The sequence below is a fragment of the Chenopodium album genome, chromosome 4 (genome assembly GCF_948465745.1).
Source record: "Chenopodium album chromosome 4, dcCheAlbu1.1, whole genome shotgun sequence".
Taxonomy (NCBI): Eukaryota; Viridiplantae; Streptophyta; class Magnoliopsida; order Caryophyllales; family Amaranthaceae; genus Chenopodium; species Chenopodium album.
Window position 1 is genome coordinate 32,594,748 of NC_137837.1, and position 22,975 is coordinate 32,617,722.

A 22,975-nucleotide genomic window follows, 5' to 3' on the forward strand; every position below is an offset into this window, starting at 1 on the left:
CTACGTGTAAAAATTCTACATTTTTAACTCATTAAGGATGGTCTTTCCAATGAGATCTTTTTTATGCATATGAAAATAATGTTAATCAACATTACGCACATGAAATACTTTGAACGTTTCGAGTCTCATCCACTCATTCTAAATAATTGCCAAAATAAATTTCAGGAATTGAAATAGAAATCCTCCCCAGCGGAGTTGCCAAAAAACTATAGGGAATATTTCAAGCATTATCCCAAACTTTAACCCCACTGTGATCATACACTTAAACATGGTGACATCCAAAGGGAAGGAAGCTAGAGCAAAAGAGTCGCCAACAAGTTTTAGGAACTTGTAAACCGTTCACAGGGTAAAGGTTACACCCCTTAACGATCCATGAGATCGTCACCTCCAATAGGTCTGGAACCAAAACTGGAAGTTCGGGGATGAAGGTACAAATCCAATCTAAAAGAGAAAGAACCTGCCCTAATAATAGACCTCTACTTTATTCTTCCCGTATTCATGTGCGCTTTATGACTAACATGCAATCAATAGATTAACCCTAAACCTGTTTAATCTATGTTGGTTGAATATTAATGTACAAACAAATCTATTATTGGAGATCACTTGAATTATAATAAAATTAACAACTAAATAAGATTATTAATTATCTTATTAAGCGTAGACTGACTCCAAGAGGTCAAACTCAAAGTAGGACCCGTCCAACTGGCAAACGGCGTAGACTGACTCCAAGAGGTAGGAAGCGTCGGTGGAGGCATCGTCCCATACACTGGAAGTGAAAACAAGCCAGACACCGGTGGAGGAAGCGCCCCAGATGATGGAAATGAGTATAGACCCTGATCCACAGGAGTGGTGACTGGCCTTAACTCAGGCTGTAAAGACTGTGAAAATGAATGTCGCTGCCACTGACCCTGAAAGTGATGGAACGGCTGGCAAGACTGAGGCTGCTACCACTGAGCCTCCTGAAATGGCTGAGAAAGCTGAGGCTCCCGCTGAGAATGAGAATGCCGACGAACCCCAGGAGATCGTCTGCCACGACTAGGCTCCCCTCGTCCGAGCCTCTATGCCTCGAGCGCGAGCGGGACCTCCATTGCTCCTAAAAAACACAAAATCAAAAGATGTCAATGGTGAAAGATAGCACAAATGGTAAAAAAGAAAAAAGTGAACATACCTCAAGAACATCGCTAGAACCGCCTCGACAACTCGCACCACGCCGAAGCTTGATGATGCAGTACTTCAAAGCGTCAACCAACTTCATAAAGCCCATCATCTCCGGGTGAGTAGGCTGAGAACAAAGAAAAAAGAAATCAGTAACAAGCGGTATTAAAAGGGATGAATAATATATCAAAAATCTTACCGGCTCAAAAAATCAGACAAAGACTCCTGCACCTGTCAAAAACCCTATGGCGCGTTAGCAATATGGTCCTCAGTAATACTGATCGGCCTTAGCGGACGGATTGAGGCGGGATCTCAATCTTCCCCACACGGCGAACAGTCGTCTGAAAATACGATCGAATAATCAGGTTATTCGACGGTTTAAATAGAGACTAGCAATAAAATTCTCAAAAGAAATCATACCTCAGGAAGACGAGGTGGAGGAGCCCAGGAGGGAAGCAAGTCCTGCGAATAATCGCCCTCCATACGCACAAGCTCCTGCCAAGGAAAAGTGTAGCGCTCTCCCCTGTTTATCAACTCCCTAAGCAAGCGTAAGTCGTCCAGCATCGACTCTGGTGGAGACAAGAGCACCACGAAACGATCACCACTGTGCTGACGAACAACACGCTCCCCAAGATACCAGACAAAGCGTCCAGTACTGATGAAGGAATAATTGCATTGTCAAACAACTACACCTAAGTCAAATACAATTTATAACACTCGACTCAACCTATTACGAGTATAGGGCAAGTAGAGGGGTCGAACCACAGGGAGAAATGCATAAACACCGCATTCATTACTTAGAGTCTTAGCTATCTCGGAATTAGAAGTGTGAATAACTAAGAGATCAAACTAAGAACGAAATGGTTTAAAATTAATATAACTAAGCACTAAGGGAAATGGGTAGATGTAGATGCCGCTTGATCATGCAATAACACAATAGCAAATCAATGGTAAACTAAACATGCATGAATATCAAAGTAAGGCCCAATATAACCGCCTTCCGGGGTTAATCGGTTTCTCCTAACATAGCCTCTATGTTTCAACACTAGAACCATATATTAGAAGGTGCAATCAAAGAACTATCGATAGTAATGAATCTCAACTAAGTCAACTTCCGTTCCTTGTTAGCAAAGATTCACTTTTAATCAACTAACAATGTGCACTTGCAAGAAGATCAAAGAATATCAAGCATGCAAAGACTTTAATCACCATTAACATAACCCCAACATTATAAGCATGAACAACTAGAAACTACACCATCCCCACACCCTTGGCTAGGTGACTACTCACAAATCATATTGAAGACAATATCAATCATCAAATCAATAAGTATCAACATGATCAATAAGCAAAGAAGGAAAATCAAAGCAAATAAGCAAAATAAAAAACAAAGGTAAAGAGAAAGAGTAAGAGAATGTTCATTAATTGAAGATGAAGGTCTACAAAGGATTGAACAAACTCCTTCTTCAAAATCCAAGTACATCAATGAAGAAACCACACTTTCTCTCTCTACCAATGAAGACTAATAGTGTTTTTCTCTCTAGATTAACCTAAAATGTTGATAAGATAGATGATAATACAAACTTGAAATAAGAGGCTATATATATGCATCATAAAAGACGGAAATAAAACGCCTAGGAGAGCCCTCAAGCAAGCAGCCGCGCCCTCTCCAGCCTGGGTACGAAGTTGCTTAACCCAGCAACCCGCGCCCGCGGCCAAAGAAAGGAGATGTCGTCTCCTGCTGAAGAGAGGCCGCGGCAAGATAACAGGGGAAGAGAAGCCTCGAAGAGCCGCGCCCGTGGCTCCAGGTGTCGCCCCCGTGGGCCACAGAGGATAGCCCTCTCCCGAGGCGCGGCGGGGCATCTACAGAATGTTGAGCTGATTGCATTTACAAGGACCCGCGCCCGCGGCTCTGCTCCTTGCTATAGTGCCTTCCTTGAGCATCAAATTTCCTTTCCATGGCTCGTCATGCATGCATGGGATCATCCGAAAGGGCCAAAAACCTAAAAAACAACGAAGAGACGCTAGAAAAACCAACAAAAGGGAAAAAGAAAGGAAACACGAGAAAAGAAAGGAAAAAGCAAAACTAAGGTAAAAACGCTTAAAGAGGCTCAAGCAAGTGCAAATGAGGGGAGAATCCTTAGAGAAAAGGGGTGGAAAAGTGGCATAAATTCCACTCATCAAAATCCCCCACACTTACCTCTTGCTTGTCCTCAAGCAAGGAGAACTAAAACAAAGAACAAACACAACAAACATGACATGACAAGGATTTAAGAAAACCGACCAAACCTCAAGGTAGGAAATGCTCCAATTGGATTCAAATATAGGGTCATGCATCAAAGAATACTTACCTTTCTCAATTCAAGAGGGAAAACACGTTCCAAGATGCTCATGGTTGAAGGAGACAAACCTAAGCTAAGCATAGAGAACTAATGATTTCATCCTCCGCCCTAGCCCCAACCAAGACGGTCCACGTTCTCTCCACTAGTTTCCATTCATCCCCTAGCTAGCTCCTCATGATTCCTCGAGGGAACCGGAAAAGATATTTCTATGTGGAACAATGAGGTTATCCCGACATCTCAACTATGCACACTCTCTCCATAGGTTGAAATCCATCTCCCTTCACCGTTCTTTGACCGCACTCCTCCAAGTCCAAGGGTCTTAACTCGGGTTGTAATGTCATGGCTAGGGGTTATGGTTGGGGATCAATTTGAAAATTTTGGTGGCAAAACCTAAGTGAAGCAAAAGAGTGGCCATCTCTAAAGAACAACCTAAGAATTGAACCTAAATTTAAATTACAACCTTCAATACAAATTTCACAACATTACTTCATTTTTCTCATCATTTTTTTTCATTTCTTTCACCTTTTTTTTCTTCTTCTTCTTTTTTTTTGCTTGGTTTTCATACATTGCATCCTTCTTCACAAAATTTTTGCATATATTTTCTTTCATGAACAACTTCCAAAATCTCACTTGAACCAATATTCGCAACTTTCTTGCCCCAAAACCAACACTCTCAAACTCGAACCTCACAAGCCAATACTTCACTAACTAAAAGGGTTGGTAGAACATAGGCCGATAGGTTTGTAATATGGCTAGATCAAGAAAGGGGAATAAGGCCCAAATTGGTTAGCAAGTGGGTGGATGTAAAAATGAAAACCAAATTTGTAACAAAATACAAAGAAACAAAGAAAAATGAGAAGAAATGCCCTCTTCCTCCTTTAAAGTTGTTTGGTCACGAACTCGGGAGCTAGATACCAACACAAAGATTAAGACATGCATAGCTAAGGATCCAAAGCGCCGCTCACAAGAAGGATGAAGGCTATAACAAGTTACGCTCACTCGGGATAAGAAACAAGCAAATACCAACCAGGGGAATCCTATTCACTATAGAGAGCAACACCATCTTACCACTTTCCCGTGAACTAGGGGTTCAAACGTCCTCAAGAGTTCTAAACCGGGCTACCTTAGCTTATAATGTGTCTAATTCAACCCTAAGCACTCTCAAACCGTGTAAACCCTCATCGACTAGGAAGGTAAGCATTCGAAGACATGTCATCAAAAAGGCAAACAAATCCTCAAATCCAAATGAATGAGAAAATCCACATCAAAAATATTTCAACTGGTCATAGTCATGTTTGTTACACAAAAGGGAACAAGAAAAACACAGAAGAAAGAGGAAGAAATTAAAAAGGTTCATAATCGAGGCATGTAAATCAAATAAGTCCCAATCGTCATACAAGTGATCGTTGATAACAACATCAACGATACCGGGTTCCTTAGAACCAAAATCAATCAACCTCGAACCATTCAACTCTTCCTAAACTAAACCTAAACTAAGCACTCAAAGAAAAAGGAAAGAGGGGAAAGGAAAGATCTCACCCAAATGTCTCTTAAAGAAAGATAGAGCAACCAAACCATTTACCAAGGCTCCAAAGCTTCAAAAGTTGCTTCCATCGGTCTTCAAAGCTACAAAAGAGAGAGAAAAGAAAACAAAAGAAAACACTAGACAAAGAAAAAGAGTTAGTAGAACGGGGAAGAAAAACAAAAAGCTACAAACTTGGCCCATGGACAAAACTAACTACCAAAACCATCATTAAGAACATCATCATCATCATCATCTCATCATAATCATCATCAAAAGCAATACCACACAACAACAAACTAGACCCATAAAGAAGCTAGACAACCCGACGCTTAACAACAAAATTACCCAACAAAAGCTTTTCAAACCTTCCCACGAGTCCTTGATGCCTTCCCCCCCACTGACTCGAAACTACTCCCTTTATATTTAAACACCCCCCATACTAAATAAGAGCATCGTCCTCGATGCTTCACATACAATTGAAAAGACAAGGGAGGGACCAAAAGGGGGGGGGGAAACATGCATACCAAGGGGGAACTAGTGGCCACTAGGGCCGGAATCATCATCCCTAGGGGGGTGGGTGGTGGCCCATAAGGGTCCCATCCTCCGGTATAACCGGGGGGAAACCCGTAGTGACCTCTGAAAAGGTCAAGCTGGGATGGGGTCAACTGGTCAAAGGGCTCGGGTTGCACACAAGGTGCGGGGTGATCGGGGTGAACATAGTGGTAGCCAAGGTCACCTCTATAATCACTCCCACCCGAGACTCTGTAATCATAATGACCGGACTCGTCGGGGAAGTTACGCCTAGGCACTTCGGGGTTCTCAACACCCTGCCAGTAGGGGTACGTAGGGAGGTTGTCACCATTCCATGAAGCCACGGGCCCTTGTTGGGCCGGTGCGTATGGATAGTTGACCGGAGGGGTGACCTCCCCCCTACGCACACTCAAGTCATATAAGGCGTTTGTTTGAAAAGCATTGTTTTAGTAAGAAGCGTACATACCTTGCATGCAAAGTTGCATGCTCTCCATTTGAGCCCTCATGCTCGCCATGTCTTGTTTGAAGTCGGGTTGTTGTTGATGTTGTTGTTGTTGTGGCCTTCTTCTTCTCCCTTGTTGTTGTTTTTGAAGTTGTTGTTGTTGTTGTTGCTCCGCTACCTCATCCTCCTCTTCTCCTTCCATTCCTATCACATCATCCTCCTCGAACACCTCCTCCAAATTCACTTGCACATTGTTGGGGAGGACACCCGAGTCCTTCCTCACCCACCAAGGGTGTTGAACTCCTTCTTTGGTATGGGAGGTGTACTCCGGCCTCGGAAGGAAGCAATGGTGTTGGCGAGATACAAGGAGACTCCAAATTCCCTCAACCCCTTTGATACCCCGGATGAATTGCATTACCTTGAGTTGTTTCTCATCAAGCAAAATATCACTACCATCCCCTTTCCCTACTATGGTGCATGACCTCAACTTTTCCTCATGGCCACACTTTATGGCCAACCTAGTCACCATAGCTCTGCAATGGATCTCCCCACTCTTGCTACCCGAGACAATGGCTTCGATACATTGAGTGAAGATGAACCCCAAGTTAACTCTATGCCCCAAATCCGGCCTTGATGCAAGCCAAAGGATCCTAATTTCCTCCAAAGTTATCTTCCCCAAGTCTTGCTTGTTGAAGACCATGTACCCAAGTATACGGTGTAGCAATCTCAAGGCGGGGTGCATGATTTCACTAGCCAAAGAATACTTTGCATCAAAGTTGTTGTTTCGGGAGATATGCTTCCACCATCGGCGGGGGTTGTAGTTCGGGAGTTGGGCATATTCGGGTAAGAGGATGTCGGCATTGGGGTTGAGGTTAAGGTATTCATTGAATTTGTTGAGGGACATTGTTTCCTTCTTGTTAAAGAGTTGGAAGGAAACGGAGATGTTGTTGCTCCCCGAGGTATGTTTATTAAAAGAGGCGAGAAACTCTAGGGTGGGTTCACGGTAAGTGTTGTATGGCTTTGAGACGAAATCAGTTAACCCAAGGTTGTTGAAAAAGAACCAACATTGTTCGTCAATGCCAAGCTTGGTGGTTATGGTTTGATTGTAGTGTTTGGTGGGGAGGAGTTTCCGTGATTGGAGGGCATCGAAGTTGGCTTTGTGGTTTCGATTAGAGAATTTTGTTGGAGGCAAAGGTGGTGGGGGTTCCACATTTTGAGGTGTTTGTGAAGATGAACCTCGTGGATCCTTTCCACTCTTCCTCTTCTTTGAGCTAGTTCCAACCTCCATTTTTTCTCTTCTTTTTTTTTTCAAGAAAACAACACCAACACCTTACTCCAAATCAATTAGTAGCTTCAAGTAGCACCAATCAACCACCACAAGAACAACCAAGCTACCACCACAAGAATGACCAAGCAACCACCACAAGCAAGTATACTTCACAAAGCAACACCAATTAACCAAGAACACAACAATAATTCCAACAAACAACTCACAAAACAACTCAACCAAAAATTAGAAAAAAAGTAACAACAAAATTCACCAAATCACACATGAATAATTTTCCAACAAAAATCACAAAAAAGTTGTCATGAAATTCATTTAAATTTGCAAAATAGTTCAATAAAAACTAGAAAGGAACGGATTATACCAACAATGAAGCAAGGAATCACCTCCAACTAGCCCCCAAGAACTTTGAACTCCAAGATGCTTGAAGGAGCAACAATGGTGGAAAATCAATTTTTTTTGGGATTTTTGATGGTGGAAAATGAAAATTGTTGATGAATTTGATGTTTTGAGAAGGAAATTTTGTGAGATTTGGGATGAATTTGATGGATTTTGTAGTAGTTAGGGTTGGGGTTTTGGGGTTTTTAGAGAGAGAGTGAGAAGGGGTGTGAGAAAATGAAAACCACGGTTGCTGCTGCTTTTCGAAGAAAAAAGGGGTCGAAAACCCAGCAGGCCGCGCCCGCGGGTCTTAATGGAGCTGCACCCGCGGGTCTTAATGGAGCCGCACCCGCGGGTCTGTAGGCTACGCCCGCGGGGTCCTGAGCCGCGCCTTCTTAAGGGGCGCGGCCAGGCATCTACCGAAAGTTTGAGTCCCTCTTCTTCTCCCTTAGCCGCACCCTCTCCTCCTAGAGAGGCCTCTCCTTGGGCGCGGCTTCACACCTTCATATGCACATTGAATTGCTTTTCTCCTTTCTCTCTTAACCCAAACTTAGCTAAATAAAAATAATCATATGGCCTCCAAAACCCAACCATACATGCTCCATTGGGCAAGTACCTACAAATAGCAAACAAAATCCATAAGACAAAAGGCGAAACAACCAAAACTACCAAAAATAAGAAAAATAGAGAAGAAAGGAGTGTAGAATCCGGGTTGCCTCCCGGAAGCACTTTTGGTTAACGTCGTTAGCTCGATGTTCCTTGAGTTGATCAAGGAGGGTCAAATTGACGATGCACATCAAGTAGAGTCACAGAAATTGGTTCATCACTTGGGAATCCTTCGTAGTAGGGCTTGAGCCGGTGACCGTTCACTTTGAATGGAGTATGTCCGTCTTGGGAAATCTCATAAGCGCCATATGGAAACACCTTCGTGATAATGTACGGCCCACTCCACCTTGACCTAAGCTTGCCCGGGAAAAGCTTCAAGCGGGAGTTGAATAGGAGGACTTTTTGGCCTTTGACAAATTCCTTTTTGACAATTTTGTCCAATTTTAATGTTTATACTATTTGGTGAAAATGGTTCATTGGCAATCATTAGTCATAAATAAGATCAACCACAATCAAAGACAAAGAACACATGTTAAGGTTAGCACAAAAAATCACAAGAAACTAGGAAGAGGACTAGAATTCTAAAAGAGTTAGGACTCATGGGTATAAAAAAAAATCTATAATCCTATGTTATACAAGTTGAAACGGATTAAAGGATTTGGCTAATACTAACTTGACACGAAAAGATATATAAAAAAAAAATTAAAAATAAAACAAAAGAAAGTTGACGCTAAAAAGACACCTAAACCGGAGAGGCTGTAATTTATCGGTTATAAATTTTTATCTATCACTCTGATTGAGACGAAACTAACGCCAAATGTAAGATAAAACCCGGGGCTACAGATCCATAGGTGGTACGACACGTAACTCTTTCTAGAACTCCGGCTATGACCAAAACAAGTTGACTCTTGTGCAGTATACGGGAATAAAAATCCGGGCGACTCAAATTTTTTTTTAAAAAAATCTATGGCTCGACTCTAATAATAAAAAAAGGGTTTGATAAAAAATAAATAAATAAAAAGTAAAAAAATGCACATATAATCACATTGTCACGAATGATGCAATGAAATTCGCAACCTAAAGTCAAGATCTATGTTCCATTATGGTCAAGCTTTTGGGTGTCAAAGGGTACCATGGTAAAGAGTTTGGACGCGTTAGCAAGGCAGCCTCCCTTGAGGGTGTATGCCAACGGGCGGCTCTGCGAGTTTGTGATGAAATCGAAGTCGACTCCATGGTTGGGTGGATTTAAAAACTCGGATGAACCCTTATTGCCATAAGCGTTTTCGGGTTGATAGAGCATAAATCCCCCGGGCTAGCCACATACGTAGAACACGTAATATTGTGGCAAAATAGGAAAGCTAATATGCATATGCATATGTGACAATGCCAATTAAATCACAGGAATATTTTTCAAGAATCTTTCAAGTCTCATCCACTCATCTCAATTAAATACCGATCCCTCAAATCAATAAAAAACCAAGAATCCTTCCCAGCGGAGTCGCCAAATTTTAGGTGTCGCTCGAAGTGCGCCTACGTTAAAAACATGTGTGAATATGCTTGGCACTCATAGAAAGTGGGAATTGACATATATGATAAGGGACACGATTAGGGACAAGGAAAGTAGGGAGCCGCCAACAAGTTTTTAAGGAACTTGTAAACCGTTCACGGATCATAAAAGGCAACCACGAATAAAGGGACAACGAAGGCAACAATGATTGACCCGTGAAGGTTACACCCCATTCATAATCCATGAGATTACTAACTCCATATGGTTCGGAACCACGAAAGGAGGATCGGGGATGATGGTACGAAGTGAGTCATGGAGTCACATTCGCCCGTATTGGCCTCTATTCGATTCTTATAGTGAAAAATGATTCCTGCGATCTCAAAGGCATACAAACAAAATATTCAATTCGCTCCAATCTATTATTAAGCTAAATTGGTTGAATATTAATGCAACACATAATTCTAAAATACTTGTGATCACTTGAATTAAATAACAAGATTAAAAAGGAACCTAAACCGATTGTCCAAATTATCTTATTAGTCGTGATTTTCAATTACATATTCCCTTTAAACATGCAATATGGTGATCATAAAAATAATAATAGAATAAACATTAATATTGGAAGAAATTCAACAATAATAGAGTTATTCAAATAAAATATGAAATAACCTAATCATGATGCTAGCAATATTAAAATAAAATAAGAGTAATTAAATTAATTAATTACTCACATTCCGCGCGTTCCTTTAAATTGCTACATCATGAATAAACTGTTAGTAACTTCAATAAAAATATAAAGTAAATGCAAATTAAATTAAATTAAAAGTAGAGTTGATTTGTTCCAAACCCTCAGTTAATTATACCATTCACGCCTTGGTTTAAGTATAGAACTTTGGGTATTATATGAACTCCTTGGAGTGCTTAAAGGAAAGAATAGTGAAAGAATGGGGAGGCTAGTGTTTAGGCTAAAGAGGGAGAAGAAAATTATTTGATGATCAAGATTGTTGATTATTGAAAAAGAGGTGATATGACTTTTATTAATAGGGAAAAAAGATGGTTTAAGAATCAAGAAAAGATCGAGTTCGAATCGGATTAAAACTCTTGCGATAGACAGCAGTTTTTGCGGTTTTTGTTTTTATCATATCTTTTGATCCAGAAATAGGAATAAGATGAATAAGATATAGTTGGAAATATCTTGAATTCTACTTTCTAACCCAATTAGAATCATATTAAAATATTTTATAGAACAAAAGATATATCCGAAATAGTGAGACGGTGTTAGTTTTGGATAGAGTTTGACATTTTATTCATATCTTTTCCGTTATAGCTCGGAATTGATATTATAATATATAATTGGAAAGATAATTTCAAGGGCTATCCAAACATATAAAATTCATATAATAACTATGAGGCACGAAAATAATATCTGTATATCTTTGAACGTCTTTCAATTCGGATATAAATAGGATTTTCAAAAAACGGAGTTTTATTCAATTTCAAACTATTTAATCTTATCTTTTCAAAAAGGATAATTAAGATCTTTTAGAAAATTCTAGAAGCTTCTAATTAATCCTAATTGGTTTAGAAATTGGATTAAATCATTTGGACCCTCCACATGATCATTGGGTCGTAGGTAAGGTGGGCTTAGGTTCAGTTTGGGCTCAGTTTAATATTTTGGGCATAACTTATTTGTTATAACTCGGATTTTGGCTTATAATACATCGTTGGAAAGCTCTTTTCAAGCCCCATCCAACTATTCAATCATTGACCCATATTATGGACCAAAATAAACTAGATCAAACGTTTTTATAAAAAGGACACGAAATGAATGACTTTAAAGGACACGAAATGAATTATTTTGGGATTAAAGGCACGAAAAGAGGAAAATAAGTTATGGTTTGGGGAAATGGGATAGGAATTGGGTTGGTTTATGAAATGGAAATATGGATTTAAGCACTCCATAAATTAAATACTCAACCCGACCAATAATGGCGATGAAAGGTTGTTCATCATCGGGTTTGGTTTTGGGGAGACATTTTTAGGTGTCTACAACAAGCTTATAGGGAGTGGTCCCTATCGGAGTCTTGAAGGCGGTCCTATAAGCCCATAGAGAATCAATGAGTTTGGTGGACCAATCCTTCCTCGTCCTAGCAACCGTCTTCTCCAAAATCACCTTAAGCTCTCTATTGGTGACCTCCGCTTGACCACACGTTTGAGGGTGGTAAGCAAGCACTCGCTTGTGAGACACCCCATACTAATCAAGTAGTCGAACGAAGGTGTGGTGCTTGAAATGCGATCCCCTATCACTAATTATTGCTCTTGGAACACCAAATCTCGGGAAGATCACTTTCTTGAAAAGATTGACCACCACCTTAGAGTCATTCGTTGGAGAAGCCACGGCCTCCGCCCACTTGGATACGTAGTCAACGGCAACCAAAATATACTTGTTCCCATGTGAAGAAATGAAAGGGCCCATGAAGTTTATAGCCCACACATCAAAAACTTCAAGCTCAAGGATGGGGTTTTGCAGCATTTCATCCCTTCAAGAAATATTCTCCATCCGTTGACATCTATCACAAGTCTTGACAAATATCCAAGCATCCTTGAATAGAGAAGACCAAAAGAGCATAGATTGTAGGACCTTTGAGGCGGTCTTTTGAGCACTCATATGCCAACCAAAAGGATAAGAGTGACACATATGGAGAACACTTTGAACCTCATCGTTGGGGATGCATCTCCTCAACAAACCATCGACCCCTCTCTTCAATAAAATGGGATCATCCTAAATGTATCTCTTGGCCTCGTGCTTGAGTTTTCGACGTTGTTGTGAAGTGAAATCCGGAGGTACGGCACTACAAGTCAAGTAATTCACAATATCCGCATACCATGGCTCCAATTTCACTTCAAGGACATATAACACATCATCCCTTAGAGCGTCCTCTATTAGCAAGCCATTATCTTCAAACCTTGCACCGCCCAACCTTGAAAGGTGATCCGCCACCACATTCTCGGCTCCCTTCTTGTCTCTCATCTCATAATCGAAGTCTTGGAGGACTAAAACCCATCTCAACAACCTCGGTTTAGCTTCCTTCGTCCCTATCAAATATTTGACAGCCGAGTGGTCGGTATACACAATTGTCATAGAACCAATGAGGTAAGTTCTAAACTTTTCAAATGAATGGATAACCGCTCGGAACTCCTTCTCGGTAGTTGTGTAGTTTCATTGGGTATCATTGAGAGTTTTAGACAAATAATGTATGACATGAAGTTTCCCATCCTTTCGTTGTCCAAGAACCGATCCAATGGCCTCGTCGCTTGCATCGCACATGAGCTCAAATGGAAGAGACCAATCCGGACCTTGGACAATAGGAGCGGTGCAAAGGGCTTCTTTCAACCTACAAAAGGACTTTTGACAAGCATCATCAAACACAAACTCCTTATCTTATTGCAATAGGGATGTGAGAGGCTTAACAATCATTGGAAAATCTTTTATAAAGCGCCGATAGAACCTGGCATGGCCAAGAAAGGATCTCAATTCCCTCACGTTGGTGGGGGGAGGAAGTTTTTCAATGACCTCAACCTTGGCTCTATCAACCTCAATGACGGCATGGGAAATTTTGTGCCTCAGAACAATCCCACTTTCCACCATAAAGTGGCACTTTTCCCAATTCAACACGAGGTTAGCCCTCTCACTCCTTTCTAAGCAATGAGATAAATTAGATAGACAATCTTCATAGGTGGCTCCTCTAACGGAGAAGTCATCCATGAAGACTTCTATCTCATCCTCAATCATATCACTAAAAATGGACATCATGCAACGTTGAAATGTTGCAGGGGCATTACAAAGCCCGAAAGGCATCCTACGATACGCATAAGTACCGTAGGGGCATGTGAAAGTCATCTTCTCTTGATTTTTGGGGTCAATTGGGATTTGGAAAAATCCCGAGTAACCATCAAGGAAACAATAGAAGGAATTATTTGTAAGACTTTCCAACATTTGATCAATGAACGGTAGTGGAAAATGATCTTTGCATGTACTTATGTTAATTTGGCGATAGTCTATACACATGCGCCAACCGGTAACAAGTCTAGTGGGCACTAGTTGATCATGATCATTATTCACTACCGTCATGCCCCCTTTCTTAGGAACAACTTGCACGGGAGATACCCAATCACTATGAGCAATTGGGTAAATAATTCACGCATCAAGAAGCTTAGCCACTTCCTTCCGCACAACCTCTTGCATGGAAGGGTTAAGCTTTCTTTGCCTTTGTCTAACGGGTTTGGCATCTCCCTCTAGATCAATTTTGTGCATACATAAAGATGGACTAATACCTTTGATATCATCAATGGTATAACCCAAAGCTTTCTTGTGTTTTCGCAAAACAATGATCAAGAGGGAGGTTTGCTCCTCCGTTAGGTTAGAATTTACAATCACGGGGAAAGACTCATCGGGACCAAGAAATGCATACCTCAAGCCCAAAGGTAGAGTTTTCAAGTCTACCATTGGTGCTCCCTTACCATTGGGGCTCTCTTCTCTTTCTTTAACTTGAAAGAGGTCATGAATGTAAGGAGCCTCTTATTCCATGCTCGCACCCTTGCACTCCTTCTTGCTTTCCTTAAGCAAATCCTCATAGAATTGTATGTCTTTTTTGTCAATAGCTATCTTTGATTCATTCAACAACACACTTTCGAGAGGATCATTAATAGCATACAAGTGGGAGCGAGAAAATTCATTAAGAACGGTATCAAGAACATCTACCCTAAAGCATTCACCACTATAGGAGGGTTGTTGCATGACATTATTTAAATCAAACTCAATGGAATCATTGTCAATTTTCAAGGATATCTTACCCTCCACATCGATGATAGCTCTAGAAGTAGCTAGAAATAGTCTACCCAAAATTATAGGAATTCTCTCATCCTCATCCATCTCTAACACATAGAAATCCACGGGGAATGTGAACTTTCCTACCCTAAGGGGAATGTCCTCAACCTTTCCCATAGGAAACATAACGGAACGGTCCGCTAGTTGGAGAGTAATTTTAGTGGGGGAGAGGGTTCCTACACTAAGCTTTTGGTAGACGGAATAGGGCATGAGACTCACACTTGCTCCTAAATCACACAAGGCTTTATCAAATTCAATGCCATTGATAGAACAAGGGATGGAAAAGTTACCCGGATCTTTCAATTTGGTAGGAAGTTTGTTGGAAAGAATTGCACTACAATTGGCGGTCAAACTCACCATCCCACACTCTCTTCTCCCACTCAAAAGATCTTTCAAAAATTTGGAATAGTGGGGCATTTGCTTCATAGCATCAACAAAAGGGACGGAAATATGCAAATTCTTAATGAATTCCAAAAACTTCCCAAATTGGGCATCAAGTTTAGCTCTCACAAATCGTAATGGAAAGGGTAGCTTCTCCTCTCTAGGTTGGCGATTTAGGGGCAAGGGGGTGGATTCTTTTTCCTTTGACACCTCAACATTTTTTTCCTTTTCAACACTCAATGGCTCATTGGTTTTTTCACCCTAATTCTCTAACTCCACCTCTTCTTGGGGTTCTTCCTCAACTAAAGGGTCACTCCCTACTACCTTCCCACTCCTAGTTGTCACGACATACAAAGGTTTTGGGTTGACTCCTTGACTTGGAATGTGAGAAGAAGAAGAAGAAGAAGAGGGGGATGAATTAGATGTAAGTTGTGCAATTTGGGTCTCAAGCATTTTCATGTGAGCATTGGTGCGTTTTTGGGCCTCTTCATGTTTCTTTTGATCCTCCTCACGCATTTTCAATAGAGCATCTAATTTAGCCATCACGGGATCAATTGGAGGGGCTTCAAGTTGAAGAGGTTGTTGAGGTGGAGGAAGTTGGGGTTGATGGAAACCCGGAGGTCTATTAGTTTGGGCATAGTTAGAAACATATTGACCCCTTTTGCCTCCGGTGCCTTGGTTAGGAATATTGCTTTGTTGATTATTTCCCATGTTACCTTGATCACCAAAATTTTGATTTTGATGGTCATGGTATCGGGAATTAGGTTGTTGGTTTTGATTACCATACCCCCTTTGGTTAGAGTAGCCTCTTCCATTAAAATTGGAAGGGCCTCCACCATGGTATTGGTTATCATAACCACCACCACTTTGGTTTCAACCACTGTTTCCACCTTGATTCCAATTCCCCATTTGATTGGAGTTTGACCTCAAGTTCCCTACATTTCCCATTCTAGGAGCAAAATTCATAGCATTGACATTTTCCATATTATCATCATGTTCATGGGAAAGGGGTTGAACTTCACAAGCATATACACAATGAGTGGTATCATGATCATAGGTTTCACAATTAGAACAAAACATGCATCCTTGGGGCATTGTATTGTAAGAAGATGAGGAGGAAGTATCCATACCATTGCCTCCCTTGGTTGAAGGGGAGGTATTACCATGAGGGTTGGACCTTTCTTTCATCAATTCAGCCATTTGCTTGGTCAATTTGGAGGTTTGGGTAGAGAGGTTGTTGATTGCGTTAGCTTGCTCCAATGCATAAATAACCTTATAAGAAGTAGCATCCCTTTCTCCTTCATACCAATCATCATAGTGCTTTGCGGCCTCCTCTATAATACACTCCACTTCATCCTCTCCTTGGTTCATGATTGGACCGCCGGCCGCGGCGTCTAGGCTTGTTCTTCCTTGAGGTGTGAGACCTCCATAGAAAGTGTGAATGAGTTGATACTTGGGTATCCCATGGTGTGGGCATTGACGTTGAAGATCTTTTTATCGTTCCCATGCCACACTTAGAGACTCACCACTCTTTTGGCGAAAACCTTGAATCAAAGACCGAGCCTCGACGGTCTTCCTATGGTTATAAAACCTCCTCAAGAAAGCCGTAGTCACTTGGTCCCATGTTGTGAGAGAATTAGGGGGCACCTCCTTCTCTAGCCATTCTAGACCTCTCCCAATTAGTGAAAATGGAAACATCTTGAGGCGAATATATTCTTGAGTCACTCCATTGACCTTTATTGTGTCACAATATTTCTCAAACTCTTTTAAGTGCTCATGAGGACTCTCAAAATTTCCACCCGAGAATTGTTTCCTATCAATCAAAGCAATCAAATTAGGCTTGATCTCGAAATTGTTAGCTTGAGTAGTAGGAGTTAGGATCCCACTTTGATCTCTAAAAGCTTCGAGGGCCCCAAGACGACTCAAAGGCGTATTCTCTCCCATTTTAGGACCTTCTTTACTCTCGAACTTATAGGTTGAAAAATGGTTGATTTTCGAACTCGATGATGAGTTAGGGCTATCTAATTCTTCACTTGAGGGTGAAGAGGGTGGAGTATCTTCTAATTCTCTTACTTCTCTCATCGGGGTGTGAGAATTTCTACTCCTTGATCTTGCTTCTCTTCGAAGTAGGGACAAAGACCTCTCAACGACGCCAATTTGATGAAGGAATAATTGAGTCGTCAAACAACTACACCTAAGTCAAATACAATTTATAACACTCGACTCAACCTATTACGAGTATAGGGCAAGTAGAGGGGTCGAACCACAGGGAGAAATGCATAAACACCGCATTCATTACTTAGGGTCTAAGCTATCTCGGAACAAGAAGTTTGAATAACTAAGAGATCAAACTAAGAACGAAATGTTTTAAAATCAATATAACTAAGCACTAAGGGAAATGGGTAGATGTAGATGCCGCTTGATCATGCAATAACACAGTAGCAAATCAATGGTAAACTAAACATGCATGAATATTGAAGTAAGGCCCAATCTAACCGCCTTCCGGGGTTAATCAGTTTAACCTAACATAGCTTCTATGTTTCCACACTAGAACCGTATATTAGAAGGTGCAATCAAAGAACTATCGATAGTAATGAATATCAACTAAGTCAACTTCCGTTCCTTGTTAGCAAAGATTCACCTTTAATCAACTAACAATGTGCACTTGCAAGAAGATCAAAGAATATCAAGCATGCAAAGACATTAATCACCATTAACATAACCCCAACATTATAAGCATGAACAACTAGCAACTACACCATTCCCACACCCTTGGCTAGGTGACTACTCACAAATCATATTGAAGACAATATTAATCATCAAATCAATAAGCATCAACATGATCAATAAGCAAAGACGGAAAATCAAAGCAAATAAGCAAAATAAAAAACAAAGGTAAAGAGAAAGAGTAAGATATTGTTCATTAATTGAAGATGAAGGTCTACAAAGGATTGAACAAACTCCTTCTTCAAAATCCAATTTCATCAATGAAGAAACCACACTTTCTCTCTCTACCAATGAAGACTAATAGTGTTTTTCTCTCTAGATTAAGCTAAAATGTTGATAAGATAGATGATAATACAAACTTGAAATAGGAGGCTATATATATGGATCATAAAAGACGAAAATAAAACGCTTAGGAGAGCCCTCTAGTAAGCAGCCGCACCCTCTCCAGCCTGGGTACGAAGTTGCTTAACCCAGCAACCCGCGCCCGCGGTTCTGCTCCCGCGCCCGCGGCCAAAGAAAGAAGATGCCGTCTCCTGCTGAAGAGAGGTCGCGACAAGATAACAGGGGAAGAGAAGCCTTGAAGATCCGCGCCCGCGGCTCCAGGTGCCGCGCCCGCGGGCCACATAGGAGAGCCCTCTCCCGAGGCGCGGCGCGGCATCTACAAAATGTTGAGCTGATTGCATTTACAAGGACCCGCGCCCGCGGCTCTGCTCCTTGCTATAGTGCCTTCCTTGAGCATCAAATTTCCTTTCCATGGCTCGTCATGCATGCAAGGGTTCATCTGAAAGGGCAAAAAACCTACAAAACAACAAAGAGACGCTAGAAAAACCAACAAAAGGGAAAAAGAAAGGAAACACGAGAAAAGAAAGGAAAAAGCAAAACTAAGGTAAAAACGCTTAAAGAGGCTCAAGCAAGTGCAAATGAGGGGAGAATCCTTAGAGAAAAGGGGTGGGAAAGTGGCATAAATGCCACTTATCAAGTACCAACAAAAATAGTGCGGTACGCTGAAAGCTACAAGGCCTCGGGAAGATTAGTCATCCTAGCCAAGGCCGATACTGGATATCAATAGCAACCTGAAAACCATAAAAAGTTGTATTTAGACACCGAAAATAATGTCAAGGTAGAGAATAATAGGCTACAAAATTCTTAAACCAACAGAAGAGGTGCCTCGGCGTAGCAGCCCGCGTAGCGTAGGGACATACTCCACTCGTGACTCGCCTCGGTCATGCAGCGGGCTCCGATAGGGAAGTCATGGACCGCTCCACGACGCCGCTGAGGGGCCAATCCCGAAAAGTACTCGTAGAACCATAGCTGCAACGAAAAGTAATCTCTGAGCACATGAGTCGAACAGATTAAAACAAAACAAGAAGAGGAAAGATCGTTACCTCTACAACTCTCCATAAACCGTAGATAATGACAGGGGCCTGGTCATTCAGCTGCCTACAGGCATGACGTAGCAACAAGAGAAGATTGACATATCCAAGGCTGGCTCAACTAAAGGATCCTATATCACTGATCCTGACCAAAGAAGGAAGGTAGCAAACGAGCGCACGCGAACTCCTATTAGGAGAAAGAGTCATGGAAATGAGAATCAAAATGAAGATCCGCACTCGCTGCGTAGGTGATGTCTCATCCATGTCAAAGCCACGGGCCAGAACAGAAGCCAACTCTGATCACCCGCTCCTAGGACCATCTTGAGACACCGGCTGAGTCCTAATGTGCTGAACGATCGAATCTAACAAATCGGCTGCCTCAACCGCCCTACAAGAAAGATCATACATCTGTTGTACGACCCGGTCGGTGAAGCGTAGACCACTGATCATGATAAAATCCAGAGGGGTCACTGTCATCTCCCCCTAAGAAAAGTGAAAAGTGTTGGTAGTATCCCAAAAATACTCCACCAACACACGAACAACTTTCGGGCCACAACCTCGGGGGCTGAGAAACCCTACGACCGCCGAATAAAAATCTACTAAACCAGCATATTCCCACAAGGTATTCGTAACAGGATCCCTCGTGATAATCTCATAAAGTCGGGGAATAACTCCAGCTCCGGAACCATGATGGCGAAGCGTGCCATCGACTATGTCGGCAAGTGGACGGTGAGAAACATGGTTCTCACGACAGAAAAACAACTTATATGACGACCACGGAGGTGGAACCCACCTGCCCCTACTCGAAGAAGGGCGAGGCTCGGTCTCTAGGGCATCGTTGTCCATGCCTCAGGAACTGTGGGAGTGTCCTTTCGAAAAGCCTAACGCCGACCACAAGTAGAAAAATCGCGATCCCGTTATCTAGGCATGCTATTACAAAAATAAAAATCTAAATGCTTAGCATCATTTCCTAAGTTATTTAGTTATTTATTCAAAAGCGACTTAACAAATGGAATTTTCTATTATACGCAAAATTTTTACCTCAAGGCTAAAAATTAGCATAATAATGAAATTATTTCTAGTATTTAGTTTCTCCATGACGAACTAATACTATGTTCTCGTAATTGCATGGTACTATGTTCTCCATGACAATGTAGTACATACACAAAACAAAACATGTTTCAAAATTGCACAAGAACGATAAATTGGCACATCATGGCGTATTTTACAAAATCTATAACCAATATATCATCATTTCAAGTACAAAAGAACAACAAGAATACCATCTCGCACAAGTAGTATAAAAAATGGTGATTTGCTCAATTTCTCACCAAAATACACAAACTTAGTCTCAAATTGCTCACAAACAAACATACATTCATACACAAGCAAATTCATGGAAATAATTTTGACATAAAACCTTAAAATCAAAAATCCCCAAATTGATTTTTCAAAGGTTTTTACATGAAATTACTCACTTGAAGCAAAATTCGAGACAAAAAGCAAGAAAACTTACATGGATCTTTGTAGGAATTCGAAAATAAGTTAGATAGCAAGAAATTTGAGAGAGTTTGGTAGAGAATTGAGCTCCAAAAGCTTGAAAAACCGCAGCACTACCTCCGCGGCACGGCACTCCAGGCCGTGACACGGTAACAAAATCCGTGTCGCGGTGGATCTCTGACAATAGCGGCAGCAGCAACGAGCTTAAACCACCAGCAAACACCACTATGGCGCGGTGGTTTCAAAGGCGTCACAGTATTTGACAAACACGCATCGAACAAAAAAAAAGAAAGAAAAAGAAAAAAAGCAGCAGCAGTAGCATATCGCCGCAACACGGTAGTGCGGCACGTGTCACGGTGAAAAGACGATGTGACACGGTGGACTGAGCTAGGCAAAATAAAAAAAATAATAAGAGAGAAGAAGGAAAGAAATAAAAGGTTGAGAAGATAAAAATGAAAGCAATCAAAATGAAGTGAAATGGCGAAAGAAAGCTCAAATTTAAAGAGAAAGAAGTCCTGTTACACGGCGCCCGTTTCCCGTGCCACAGTAACCGTTACCATGTAACGGTATACTTCTGACGTGGCGCGACATAATTTGCAAGTCGAAATTGCTGCTTTGACCAGTTCAACAATTTAAAATATTCCCTTGTCACGGGGATATGTGCCATGTCACGGTATTTTCCCACGTGACATGGTGGTCTTGCGCGTGATCTACACGCTCCTTAATGTAGTCAGCGAATATTCCTGCCAGTTCAAGTTATTTTCCGCACAAATTGGACTGTTAGTTTCTCATTAAAATTACGCAGAAAATTCTAACTGACATTTAATGGTATCAAAATTACTGTTTTACCCCTAGCAAGCGTCAAAGTCAATTTGTCGACATTTTAAACACCTAATATGGTCGGATAGTCGACTTGAAGGTGTGAATCATCTACGGCCCACGTTCAGGGACAATTGAACCACTATCATTTCAGCGCAAGGTTCTCAATACACAGAGGCTTGTAATTTCAGTAGATAAATTTTTCCTCAAGTATGGAAAAATTGTCGGTCGTTGTCACCTCTCAGGACGAAGAAGTCAACGATTATACCATTTATCGACTTTCCTCAAGCATGGAAAGTATTCATTCATCGACTTTCCTCAAGCATGGAAAGTATTCATTTGTCGACTTTCCTCAACCATGGAAAGTATTCCTCTGTCGGCTTTCCTCAAGCATAGAAAGTATTTATCTGTCAGTTTTCCTCAAGCGTGTAAGGCATTATCGGTGGAATTCTTCAAGCATAGAATGACACCAAAATCATACGTCAACTTTCCTCAGGCATGTAAAGTATCATCCAGTAGGTTTCTTAAGGCTTAGAAAGCTACCAAATTCATCAGTCGGCTTTCCTCAGGCATGGAAAGCGTTTCAACGAACGTCATCCGATGGATTCCTTCAAGCATAGGAAGCTGCCAAACTCATTTGTCACCGATACACTGGTGCCAGATATGTAATCTATCCCTTTACTCTTTTATCTATGGAACTAACATTTTCCTGCAGGTATTTGTGTATACAGAGTGATTTAGGATCGCAGAACGTCTTAAGTCATTCTCTGTCCCTATCGACTACTTTGACTATCGTTTTTGAAACTAACGTTTCTACAAACTCAGTCAAAGTGGGGGCTTCTGTAGACATCTAAAAATGTCTCCCCAAAACCAAACCCGATGACGAACAACCTTTCACCGCCACTATTGGTCGGGTTTAGTATTTAATCCCGAGAGTGCTTAAAAAATCGTATTTAATTAAATTTAAATTTTGAATAGTCCTTGGATCATTCTTGATGTTTAGTCAAAGCATGGTTTTTTAATCTCAGCCCAAACCTTTTTTTTATTATTTATTTTGGCCCAAACCTTGTTATTTTATTATATTATTTATTTATTTTAGCCCAATTAATAATAGTAGATCAGAAATGGCCCGAAATTATCAATGGACACTTAAAAATATTGAACGAAATTAGGGTTAAAAATGAATTTAGACGAAAGAACAGACTACAGACTCCCGCGTCACGACATTTGTCCACCGTGTCATGGGAAACTGCCCCGTCTGACTGTGGGATTCCCTGTGACACGGTGCTCCTGCTGTGACACGGGGAATTCCGTGTCCTTTCCGCATAAACCCTTCACGTGTTTTATTCCCTGTACCCTAAAATATTACCTGCGTCACGGAAATGTTCCCCGTCTGACGGTGGGTTTTCCCATGTCACGGTGCCCTTTGCCGTGTCGCGGTGCATTTTTTTTAGGGTTTTTATCTTTTTAGGGTTCCGTGTGTTCCCTCAACACATTTTTTCTATAAATACCCCCT

At 41.2% G+C, this 22,975-nt stretch overlaps 1 non-coding gene across 1 annotated transcript; it reads left to right on the forward strand.

Annotated features, from left to right (window-relative positions):
- Positions 1-16,499: 16,499 nt before the first annotated feature.
- On the forward strand, positions 16,500-16,605 carry LOC145629683 (small nucleolar RNA R71). The gene has a single exon (XR_014111840.1). It is a non-coding gene; the product is annotated as a small nucleolar RNA R71 (small nucleolar RNA).
- The last annotated feature ends 6,370 nt before the right edge of the window (positions 16,606-22,975 follow it).